This window comes from Phocoena phocoena, chromosome 18, assembly GCF_963924675.1.
Source record: "Phocoena phocoena chromosome 18, mPhoPho1.1, whole genome shotgun sequence".
NCBI lineage: Eukaryota > Metazoa > Chordata > Mammalia > Artiodactyla > Phocoenidae > Phocoena > Phocoena phocoena.
The window spans coordinates 50145698-50158272 of record NC_089236.1 but is presented as its reverse complement, the minus strand read 5'-3'; positions in this window follow the sequence as shown (position 1 = coordinate 50158272).

The window sequence follows — 12575 nt, the reverse complement described above, 5'->3', positions numbered from 1 at the left end:
CTCAGAAATCATTAAGCAACTCAACGGAAAGATCTTAACGTTGGGTGACTATTATTAAAATGGTTTTGCATTTTGAGATGTCTTTTTAATTTCACTTCCCTGAATACATCTTTAATGATACTTTACAAAAGTCACTATCTGTGATAAATTGGACACACACAAATTGGCCCTCTGCATCACAGAAGGGCCAATTTGTGGTTTGTGAAAGTGAAGGTTTGTGTGCAGTTAGCCATCATGGCTCTTTCCATTTTTTTCAGTTTGGGTGCCCTGTAGAGGACATTGAACATGCCACTTTGGGAAGGTAAATGTTAACTTATCTTTTGTACCTTGTGCATGCCATTATCATTCCCCAAGGCCCCCTGATTTCCTGATTTGGGGCCACTTGACAAACGAGCCTATTTTTCCTGAGATGCTGTTGCTAAGGAGCAACTTGCTTCGTTACCAGCTTTCACTGTTTTCCAGTTGTGTACAGACCTAGAGATTAAACAATAGATGAAAGAGACCAGAAGGAAGGCATTTTACTGCAATATGTTTTGGTGGTGTTATCATAAACAATTTCTGAATTGGCCTATTGAAACAGAAAAACGTGGGGATAATTCTCACATTGTAAAGCTACCCAAAGTATTTAATTTTCATGGAAACAAAATACCCTTTAAAAATATCATTAGAAGTCTGTGACAGTGCCATATAATGCTTCCAAGCTTTCTTTGGGAGCCCTTGTGCTTTATAGTTTTGAGGGGGAGTTTATAGTACTCTTTTGCTTTTAAAATAGACATTGAGCTGTTTTCAAAAGGGAAAAGAATTTCCTCAATAGAAAATAATTAAGTAAAATAAATGAATCCCTTACTTGTTACACCAAAAAAATCCATAAGGGTGATCAAAAGATGATTTAATGATGGAAGCTGACTTAAGTTGTTATGGCAACTACAATCTGAAAGTACCTGGTTGTGCGTGTGTGTTTTATTTTCCTCTCTTCTCTCTTTTTTTAAGAAAGGGGGAAAAAAAAGTTGTTTTCCATCTGGTTTAATCAGAGTGTTAAAATACCAACGTCAAAGAAAGGTATCTAAAAAGCATAGTTTCACATCTGTTTCAAGTCTAGTGATATTTCACCTTAACAAGGAATAAATACAAATGTAGGCAAATGTCTTTCAGGAGGCAAGAATATGGTTATACATTATCATAAATTGCTAAATAATCTTTTAAAGTATTTTAGGCTGTTATTTTTTAACCTGAATTATGGTAGCTAGATTCATCTTGTCTTTTCCTTTTTTTCCCCCCACTTGAACGTGGAATTGTGGTTGCAGTGAGGTTTGGAGGTGTTGCTGATGGCCCCCCTTCAGTAGCCTCTGTCAATTGTCTATGTAACAGTTTCTCTCTTCTTTTGTGTTCCAGTTAAAAAGAAATAAGGTATCTTTCTTTGGAATGGAAACTTTAAAAATATGTATCTTTAAACAGTAAGAATTACCTAAAAGGGTTTATTTTTATCTACTTGCTGCAGTCAGCAGCTATTTACTATCACAACATTCTCCTTATCATTACATATTTTGAAGGTGAAATTATTATGGAGTATACATTGCTCCCAGATAATAAGGGCAGCTGCTACCAGAATAGCTCCATTGGAATTCACCTCTTCAGCTAGAAGAAACATTTAGTAAGTAGGGAAGCATTGGTTTTGCTTTCTTTTGAAAGCAAGTTATGGATCCTTAGGAGTGACCCCACTGAGGTGATGCCTGCTGCCTTGTTGTTCCAAACAGTAATCCAATGAGATGTTTTAGTACCTTCATAAAAAGAGGTATTGATCCAACTTAAGTTTCTAATAGATTCATTTCATATGTACTCTATCCTGAGGAATCTTTTATCTGTAAAGAAGTTAATCTACAGAAAAGTGTCTTTGTGGCTATTTGTAGTTATACTTAGCTAGGAGTATTGGGAAGGATAATGTCACGTTTAATACAATCAAATGATGCGGCTGATCCATGATCAATGGGCACTTTCATTCTGAGTTACTCTGCTGATATCCAATAAAAAGAGGTTCATTAAAGGGAGAGCTGAATGTACAGAAAAAGGTAGTTAACTGATGATGAGGATTTCCTTTAAATCTAGTCTCCCTAGGTGAGTACCAATGTAAGTCATTATTTATTAACATTAAGAATTTATATCAAATAAGTGGGTGTGTTGGAACAGGCTATATAAATCAACTGTAATCGAAATGGGTAATTACTCTTGACACACATTAGAATTTGGAGTCTCAGCTTCCTTGGGAACAGGACCACTTTCCGAAAACAGAACTTCATTTATAAAGAATTAGCTAATATATGCAGTGAAGTAGTAAATACATAGTAAACCATATAATTAAAAATCTTGAGATTTATATACCACCAGTAAACCATGAGTTACTTGGACCCTAACTACTAGAATTACTCAACTTTTACCAGGCACAATTGCCAGGTCAGAAATATTTTCCAAAAGAAGCTGAGAATTTGTAAACTCACTGTGGCAGTCTGTATTTATCAGGATAAAGACACTAGATTCACAAAGCTGTCTTTGACAAAAATTAGATTAAAAATTACTGTTCAGTAGAGACCAAGAAGGCTAACTGACTTGGCCTTTTAACTGTTAGCCTGCTAGCAGTGGCAAACCTAGAAACCCAAAGCAACATATCTTAGAAACCAACTCTCAGGAACCCTAGTCTTCTCTGAAATTCCTCATTAAACTAATTTCTCTTCATTTGAAGTCATGTTTGTGTGGAGGAAAATTGTTTCTGATTTTCTTAAGGTAATAGTAAGTGATTATTATCCTAAGGAAGGCAGGCCTTTTTTTAAAATTTAGAATTCTTTTTTTTTTTTTCTGAATTACCCAATAAAGGGTTCTTTCTTGTCTGTATGTCCACTCTGAGGTAAATTTGCAAGCCCAGAGTGCTTGCTGAGAGAATACTCTTGGGTTATTTTTATGCCTGGGTACCCTAAGATAGTCCTTGGAAGCTTAGGACAAAACATCCCATATAGGGGCAGTGTTGCTGTATAACAAAGTACCCCGATACATACTGAAAGCGATACATATTTATTACCTTATACTTCTTGGAGGTTGGAATTCAGAGGTAGCTTAATTGGTTTGGGATTGTGGTCAAGAAGGTAGCTGGAGCTGTGTAATCTGAGGCTTGACTAGGTCTGGAGCATCCATTTCAGAGATGGTCACTTGCATGGTGGATGACAGGCAGACTCTGCTCCTCGCTGGCTATTGTCCGGAAGTTTTAGTTCCTCTCCACGTGGGCCTCACCACAGGGATGCTTGAGTATTATCATGATATGATGACTGGCTTCCTTCCCTCAAGGGATCCGAGAAAAAGACAAGAAGAAGAAAGCATATGCCTTTTAAGACCAAGTCTCAGAAGCACACATCATCATATCTGCCACATTCTACTTGTCAGAAGCAAGTTGCTAACTACAGCCCACATTCAAGAGGAGAGGAAGGAATTAGTCTCCACCTCTCAAAGAAAAAAGTAGCAGTAACTTTTAGGTTGTAGTTTAGAGTCGCCACAAACTATAATTAGCTGGAACTCTCTGATTCCTGTTTTCAAGAAATTGATCTTGAGATCTGAGGAACACACAGATAGCCTCAGAAGATACCAAGAAGATATAGAAGCCAAGAGTTAGCAGAAGTCTTGAGACAGAGAAAACATATACAGCACAGATGGTGAGGTGGTGGGCTGACAACCACTGATCTGCTTTTTGTCAGTATAGTTTTGCTTTTTCTAGAATTTCATATAAATAGAAACATACAGTATGTAGTCTTGGGTCTGGCTTCTTTCAATTAGCATAAAGATTTGGGATGCATCCATAATGTTGCATGTATCAGTAATATTTTTCTTTTTAATCGCTAATTAGTAACTATTATATAGATAAACTACAATTTGTTTATCTATTCACCAGTTAAACATTTTGGTGGTTTTCATTTGGGGGTTATTATCAATTAATCTGCTATGAATAGTTGAATCTGACTCAGTGAACATATGTTTCCGTTTCTCTTATGTAAATATCTGAGAGTAGAATTGCTGGGTTTTGTGGTGAGTATATATTTAACTTTTAAACAAATCGCTAAACTGTTTTCCAAATGGGCTGTGCCCTTTCCTTTCCCAGCAGCAATGTACGAAATTCCAGTTGCCCCACATCCATGTCAACATTTGATGTTAGAAATCTATTTTAACTTTGGCCATTTGAGTTTGTTTTAATTTGCATTCTTTATATAACCAGTATATTGAATATATTCATGTGTGTGCTTAATTTGCTAGGCTGCCATAACACTGTAACACAAACTGAGTGGCTTAAACAGCATAAATTTATTTTCTCACAATTCTGGAGACTAGAAGTCCAAGACCAAGATGTCTGCAGCGTTAGTTTCTTCTGAGGCCTCTCTCCTTGGCTTGAAGATGGCTGTCTTCTCTTTTCTGTGTCTTCACATGGTCTTCCTTCTATGTATGCTGTGTCTTAATCACCTCTCCTTACAAGGATACCAGTGAAATTTAACTAGGGCCCACCCTAATGACCTCATCTCTTTAAAGACCCTATCTCTAAATACAGTCACATTCTGAGGTACTAGGAGTTAGGTCTTCAACAAAGAATGAGGGGACAAAAGTCAACACATAACAGTGTGCTTACTTGCCATTAATATATATTATCTGAAGTGTCTGTTCAAATTTGTTGTTTATTGGATTTTCAAAAATTAAATTGTAAGAGTTTCCTCACATATTCTAGATAAAAATCCTTTATTATATATAAAGTCTGTGAATATTCTCTCCACGTCTGTGGCTTGAGTCCTCATTTTCATAATCATACCTTTTGAAGAACAAGTTTTAAATTTTGATGATATCTCCTTTGACTTGTTTTGTTTTTTTTTGTTGTGGTTTTTCATGGTTTGTTCTTTGTGTCCTAAGAAATCTTTCCCTATCCAAGGTTGCAAGTCTTTTTTCTGGTTTTCTTCTGGAAGTTTTATACTTTTGGTTCCTATATTTATGACTAAGATCCATTTTAATTATAGTGTGAGGTAAGTATTGAGGTCTGTTTTATACATACATATTCTAGTATCACTTGTTGAAAACACTATCCTTTCTTCGTTGGGTTGCATAGTGAATTTTGTTGAAAATCAGTTGACAATGTGTGGGTTTCAGTATCACATTGCAATGGTTACTGTAACTTTGTATTGAAATTTGATGGTCTGGGCACTCCAGCTTTATTCTTCTCTCTCTCTCTTTTTTTTTTTTTTTTTTTTTTTGCGGTACGCAGGCCTCTCACTGTTGTGGCCTCTCCTGTTGCGGAGCACAGGCTCCGCACGTGCAGGCTCAGTGGCCATGGCTCACGGGCCCAGCCGCTCTGCGGCATGTGGGATCTTCCCAGACTGGGGCACGAACCCATGTCCCCTGCATCGACAGGCGGACTCTCAACCACTGCGCCACCAGGGAAGCCATATTCTTCTCCTTTAAAAATTGTTTTGGCTATTCTAAGTTCTTACATTCCAAATAAGTTTTAGAATCAGCCTAACAATTTCAACAAAAAATCTTGCTGGGATTTTAGGTGGTATTTTGTTGAATCTGTATATCAATTTGGAAAGAAATGACATCATAACACTATAGAGCATTGCCATCCTTAATCATGGTATATCTCTAAATTTATTTACAACTTCTCTAACTTTCTCAGCAGTATCTCATAATATTCTCTCTACAGATTTTCTAAATATTTTATCTTTAACCCTAAATATTATAGTACTGGTATTATTATAAATGATAATTTAACATTTTTAATTTCCAGTTATTTGTTGTTATATAGATATACAACTGACTTGTGTATTAACCTTGTATCTTGCAAACTTGATAAATTTACTTATTAGAGCTAATATCTTTTTGTAGATACCTTCAGCATTTGTGAAAACTATGTCTTTGAAGAAAGCCAGTTTTACGTCTTCCTTCCTTCTGCCTTTTATTTTTTTCTTGGCTTTGTTGCCCTTGCAAGATCACAGTGTAATATTCAGTGTAAGTGATGCATTTGGATATACTTGCCTTGCCCCTGATTTTAGAAGGAGCAATTCTTATACCATTGAGTATGTTATAGGTTTTTGTAGTTGCCCTTTATCAGAGTGGAGAAGTTCCCTTTTATTTCTAGGATGTTGAGAGTTTGTCATGAGCGGGTACTGAATATTGTCAAATGTTATTTCTGTATCTCCTGATATGATGATATAGTTTTTCTCTTTTAATTTGTTTATGAGTTCCTGTTGTTGGATTTTAAAATTTTAAACCAACTTTGAATCTTTTGGATAAATCCCACTTGTTATGATGTACAATCCTCTTTTTATATGTTTTTCTTAAGGATTTTTTTTACTTAGTCCTTTAGTGATATGACAAGAAAATTACAGCCTAAAATCTTTATGTGGTTTGATTACAGGGTAATTCTCATTGTAAAATAAGTTAAAGGGCTCCCTTTAACTTATTTTCTGGAAGACTTTGTGTAGAATTGGTTTCCTTTCTTCCTTAAATATTTGTAAGAATTAACCAGTGATGTCATCTGGGCCTGATGGGTGTGTTTTTTTTGTTTGTTTTTTTGGTTGGAAAGTGTTTAATTGCTAATTTAATTTTCAAAATACATTTAAGGCTATTCATATTAACTATTTCTTCCTGAGTAAGCTTTGGTGGTTGTGTTTAAGGAATTTCTCCATTTCATCTATGTACTTAAATGTGTTAACATAAAATTATTCAAAATATTTTCTCTTATCCTCTTGATGTCTGTGGTATCAGTAGTAGTGTCCCCTCTTTCATTCTGATATTTTTCCTCATCAGTGAGGCTAGAGGTTTACCAATTGCATTAACCTTTTGGAACCAGCTTTTGGTTATTTTGCTCTTTCTCAATTGTTCTTCTGTTTTTCTCTTCACTTATTTCCATTCTTATTTGTATTTCTTCCCTCAATCTGTTTATTTTGGGTTTAATTTGCTCTTTTTAAGTTTCCCATAGTTGAAGCTTAGATCATCACTTTGAGGGCACTCTTTATTTCTAATATAAGCCTTTAATGCTATAGATTTCCTTCCTCTTACTACCTTAGCTTCATGCCACAAATTTTATATGCTGTGCTTTCATTATCTTTCAGTTAAAAATATTTTCTAATTTTTCTGGGTTTTTTTCCCTTTATCTCATATTATTCAAAAGTGTATCATCTAATTTCCAACTCTTGGAGATTTTCTGTCATCCTTTATTGCTTTCTATTTAAGTATTCTGGTCAGAGACCATTTCTCATTTTTAAAAAATGAATTCAAACCTTCAGATTTATTGAGTAATGTATCATGACCCATAATATACGTTTTGGTGAATGTTCCATACGTACTTGAAAAGAATGTGAGTATTATTGTTTTGGTGGTTAGTGTGATATGCCTTGTAATTTCTTCTTGATAGTCAGATATGATGTACTGGGTAAAAGGGACTGTTGCAAAGGGGGTTTTAGTAATGTGCTGGTAAGGTATAGGGGGAGGGGAAGTGTTCTAGAGTCCTATGATTAGGTCTCAGTCTTTTAGTGAGCCTATGCCTATGGACTACGAGCTTCCCAAGTGTTTCGCCGTTTTCTTCTCATTTCTTAGATGGGAGAGGATGGCTAGAGTGAGCTAGCTGAAGTTGGGTAGTTCTCTTCCCCAGGTCAGATGGGCTCTGATAATATACCAGGTTAAGCTCTGGTTAACTAGTCTCCCCTGAGGGCAGGCGATGTTAGGAAGAAGAGTGCTCTGTTTTATTTCAAAGTGGGTTCTCTTCTTCTCCCCCTGCTGGAAGCTCAAGGGGATTTTTCACTGATACTTACTGTGGGAATCTGGTCAAGCTCCTGGAGGAGCTCACCCCCCAACCACGACCGGTCCCCCGTGAAGTTTTTAACTCTCAGGTTGTCCACTCTGATCCTCCAACACTTTGTCAGTTGCAGTTCAGGTGTTCCTACCCCGGCACTGGTTCCTGTGGTGGTTTCTGTTTGTCAGTCTCTCTGCTCCATTAAGTTGTTACTCTCTGTATTTGCCTGTTGATCTTTTGAACCTTGGAGGCATAGGTGTTCTCTGTATCCTCTTTTCTTATATAGATCCAGGGAGAGTTGTTGATTTTTTTCAGTCTGTTTGGCTTTTTACTTGTTAGGATGGAATGGTGACTTCTAAGCTCTTTATATGCAAGATTAAAATCTGGCAGGTTTTGAAAAGTTTAGTGAAATTCAAAAACATTTCAAGATACTGTTTGCTAAAACATATTGATATATATTGCACTTAAAATTTATGTTTTACCTACACATGATTTAAAAAAAATATTCATTTGTCTTTGTTCAAATTCATTAGTTCCCTGAGTTATGCAGATCTTCCAAATGTTGGTATATTTCATTATACAATCTCATCACACATAAATTAACCTCAGAAAAACTTCACTGTATATTCATGAGAATGAGAATGGAAAAGGAAGTAATAACATAGCATTATGAAAACAGCTTTGGCCTAGTGGGACCTCTGAAATGGTCTTGAGGATGCCAAGGATTTCAAGACCACACTTTGAGAAGCACTTCTGCATCATCTACAAGGTATGTTTTTATCTTATCACAGTCTCCACTTCATGGGTGATGTTTGTACCCTACAACAGTGTTCTTTCATTTCTTCCCTGAAATCCTTTGTTTTGTTGTCCACATTTTACTTCTAAGCTTGGCAGTGTATTGTTGTTATTTTTGCCTTAAACTATTAGCTTTTAAAGAGAACATAAAATAACTGAAAATTTAAAAAATACATACCAATATATATACCATTTCTGGCACTGCTAATGTCCTTCTGTTGATGGAACTTCCATCCATATCACTTGTCTTTTGCTGAAAGAACTTCCTTAAATATTTCATGTAATGCAGGACTCATAGTCATACACTTTCACAGCTTTTATTTTTCTCTAAAAGTTTTTATTTCACCTTCAACTTTGAAGGATTTTTTTTCTGGGTGAAGGATTCTGTATGATACTTTTTAATTTTTCTTTTTATTATGAAAAAAAACACTTAACACGAGATCTACCCTCTTGGCAAATCTTAAAAATGTACAATCTTACTATCACTCCCTATACATACAATGTGGTACAGCAGATCTCTAGAGCTGATTCATCTTGCTTAACTGAAACTCTATGGCTGTCGATTAGTAACTCCCCATTTCTCCCTCACCCCAGACCCTAGTAACCACTGTTCCACTCTTTGATTTCATGAATTTGACTATTTTAGACACCTCATAAGTGGAATCATGCAGTATTTGTGTTTCTGTGTCTGGCTTATTTCACTTAGTATATCTCCTCAAGGTTTATACATGGTGTCACATATTACAGAATTTCTTTCTTTTTAAAGGCCGAATAGTACTCCATTGTATGCAAATACCACATTTTCTTTATCGACTCATTTGTAGATGGGCACTTAGGTTTTTTCCACGTCTTGGCTATTGTGAAGAGTGCTGCAATGAACATGGTAGTACTAATATCTCTTTGAGATCCTGATTTCAAATCTTTTGGATATAAACCCAGAAGTAGGATTGCTAGATTATACAATAGTTCTAGCTTCAACGTGAGGAATCCTTATACTATTTCCCACCAACAGTGTGCAAGGTTTCCAGTTTGTCCACATCCTTGCCAATACCTGTCATCCTTTTCATTTGCTTTATGTATTTTAAAGGCATGTCTCTGTTCTTTTCTAGCTTGCATAGTTTCTGATGTGTAGTCTGCTGTTTTACCTTTGTTCCTTTGGCTTCTTTTAAGATTTTCTTTTATCACTGGTTTTCAGCAGTTTGATTATGATATAAGTTGGTGTAATTTTAAGATTTTTCTTTTTAATGTTCGTTGAACTTCTTGCATTTATGGATTTATGTTTTTATCAAATTTAGAAATATTTTAGCCATTATTTCTTCAAATACTTTTTCTGGCATTCTCCCCTCCCCTGGCCTTTTCTCGTCTCGATATCTGGGACTCCAATTTCACATGTGGTAGACACTTCATGCTGTCCCAAGAGCTCACTGATGCTCTGTTCATTTCATGCTGTGTGTTCTATTTTGAATATTTTCCATTACCATATCTTCAAGTCACTAATCATCTCTTCTGCCTTATCTCATCTGCTGTTAATCCCATTTTGTATATTTTTCTTCTTAGATTTCAGATACGTTCTTTCTCATCTCTAGAAGCTATATTTGGGTCTTTTATACATTTTATATTTTTCATTATGTGCATGGCTAATACTATATCTTGCACATTGAAGCATATTACAAATAGGTGTTTTAATCCTTGTCCATTTATCTCTTTCATTTCTGACTATATATGTTTCTATTGATTGATGTCTACCCCAGTTAGAGGTCATATTTTCCTACTTCTTTGAATGCCTAGTAATCTTTTATTAGATACCAGACACTTAGATTGTATTGCTTTACACATAGTGGTATTTTCTTATGGTATGCAGTTAAGTTACTTGGAATTAGTTAAATCATTTTGAAGCCTGTAAGCTTTGTTAGAGAAGGTAAAAAGATGTCTTGAATCTAGTGATAGTTTCCTGCCACTACTAAGGCAGTACATTTTGACAACTCAACCATATGCCTCTTGCTTTTTGATGTTTTTCCACTCTTGTTTGTGGGGTTCCCCCCAATTCTCACTCCTGTATGAGCTTCAGAAATTATTCTGCCATCTTTTCCCGTGATACATTTTCCAGCCTCAAGGCATTTCCTCTCACATGTATGCAGATTAGTACCAAGCCAAAGATGGGGACAACACCCCACCCCCGTGGATCTCTACAGTGCTTCTTATCTGCAGCTTTTTCTTTTCTGATACTTGCCCTCACTCAGCAAAACAGTGAATCGGATTCCTCCTCACTGCAGGATGGCCTGGAAATTGCTTCTGAATAAACTGGGGCAACTCATTTGTTTAAACTCATTTGTTTCCATCTTCCCAGAAATCACAGTCCTGATCTGCCTCTTGTCTGGTATCTGAAAAGTATTTTTTCATGTGTTTTATCTAGTTTTCTAATTACTTAAGGCAGGAAAGTAAATTAGGTCCTTATTTTTCTATGTTGGCCTGTCGTACATGTCCCATCCTAATCATTTTAATTGTGTTTTAAAAGTTTATTATAAATGTCATAATTTTATTGATTTTGTTCCAAATGTTGGAGATTTAAGTTGTTTCCAATTTATCAAAACTCTTGCTTTAATAAAAAAAATTGTTATACATAGATGTTTGAATTAGTGACTATTTTGCTGGGATAGTTCCCCTAGAAGGAGAATTACTACATGAAAAATTTAAGTACTTTTTATGCTCTTGATACACATGGAGGAAGTTGCTTCTTGGAAAGCATGTGCCACTTTATAGGAATTCATACTTATACCAATAGCTAACAATTGAGGAACTAGGTATATGTCCTAGGCAATGTTATAAGAATGTTCACAAATACTGATTTGTTCCATCCTCACAATAGTGAGGGAGACACTACTAGACCCTTGGATGTGGAAACCAAGGCACAAGATTTAAAGACTTAAAACCAAGATTTTAAGTAACAGTTGATACATGATGGGTTGAGAATTCAAACACAGGGTCTCTGCTCTAACTTCTACATTATTCTACCTCCTTACAAGCATTGCTATCATTAAAAATATTTGCAATTAAATACTCACAAAATGGTGTATCATTCTTTCAGTTTGATTACTGGTAGAATTAAAATTTGGGGTGTTTCTTAGTCATTTTATTTTTTCTATAAGCTACCTATTTGTGTCTTTTATCTGGTAGAATATAATGTTTAAGTTGTCCTAAAACAAGAAACCGGAAGAAAACACTCTGGGACCATGAACTTCTAGAAATTCGCTCTGCCATCACAGCAAAAATGACTAAGATTCCAGACTCTAGGGTTACTTTGCAGATAGTGGATGAAATGCCAGATTTGTCACTAGGGTCATTTCTATAGTAAAGAAGACCTAAAAGTTTCTACTCTAGGTGGTCACAGCAAGTTTGTAGAGGGGGTAGCATAGAAGAAGAAAATGAAGGGTTTTCAAATACCCTAAGAGTTAGTGGCTTCAAAGAGAACTTCAAATAGTATCAAGGGGTAGCCAAATCACTCTTTGGAAAACATTTAATTTGAGTACCCTTTGGTCAGTAGGTAACCAAAGATATTCTTTTTAGAGTGTTTTAGTTTTTAAGGCTATATTTATAGTGAATTTTGGCAATTGTAATTATAAGCAATTAGTTTTAGCTTAAAAATAGTCTTGAAGACAACATTAAAGTACTTCAAGTTCTTTTCAGAATCTTTTTCTCGGTACAAATGACACAAGGAAAGCAAATGTTGTAAATGCTTTTACATTGTATAGGACTGGTAAAAATATTCAGCTATAATTCTTAAGGCATTTTTATTCTATAGTAGCAAATTATTATTAACAAAACAAAGTCTTTTAAAAATATATAAACGTGCAGAGTCAGTAATTTTATATGTAATGTAAATTTAGTATGAAATACTGGAGAAACACATGAGCTCTCTTTATTTTTATGCATCTGTAGGCAGAAGATATCTCACTGTTGATTAGGATAGACTAGC